The following is a 945-nucleotide window of genomic DNA, read 5'->3' on the forward strand; positions in this document are numbered from 1 at the left end:
ATTGATGAATAATAATTGTATATATTTATGGGGTACAATGTGATATTTTCATACATATATGATGTACATTGTGGAATGAGCAAATGAGGCCATTAATATATCCGTTACATCATATACTTATCATTTCTTTGCGATGAGAACATTTAAAATCCACTCTTTTAGTGATTTTGAAATATACTTTATTAACTTTAGTCACCTTATTGTTCAATAGATCATTATAACTTGGTCCTCCTACCTAACTGAAACTTTGTACCCTTTAATAAACATTCCCCCTGTCCCCACACACTCCCCCCCCATCTACCCTTTCATAACTACCGTTCTGCTCTCTATTTCTATAAGTTCACAATTTTAGATTCCACATATTAGTAAGATCAAGTGATATTTGTCTTTCTGGGCTTTGACGTATTTCACTTAACACAATGTCTTCTAAATTCATTCATGTTGTCACACATGACGGTATTTTGTTGTTTCTCAAAGGCAGAATAGTATTTTATTATGAATATATGCCACTTTTTTTTTTAGCTATGCATCTGTTGATGGGTACTTGGGTGGTTTCCATATCTTGGCATTGTGAATAATGCTGCAGTGAACATGGGGGTGCAGATATCTCTTCAACATACTGATTTCAATTACCTTAGGTACATACACAGAAGTGGGATTGCTGGATCATATAGTAATTCTGTCTTTATTTTTTGAGTAACCTCCATGCTATTTTTTAAAATGGCTGCACCAATCTACATTCCCACCAATAGTGCACAAATGCTTCCCCTTCACATTCTTGCCGGCAAATGTTATCTTTTATTGTTTTGATAATACTGTTGTAACAGGCACGAGGAGATATCCACTGGGGTTCCTTTTGTATGTCTTCTATTTTTATTTTTGATTAACAAATAACAATTTTGTATATTTATGGGGTACTGTGTGATGTTTTGATGTACATTTACA

Source organism: Propithecus coquereli, unplaced genomic scaffold (assembly GCF_000956105.1).
Source record: "Propithecus coquereli isolate 6110/MARCELLA unplaced genomic scaffold, Pcoq_1.0 Scaffold55, whole genome shotgun sequence".
Classification (NCBI taxonomy): domain Eukaryota; kingdom Metazoa; phylum Chordata; class Mammalia; order Primates; family Indriidae; genus Propithecus; species Propithecus coquereli.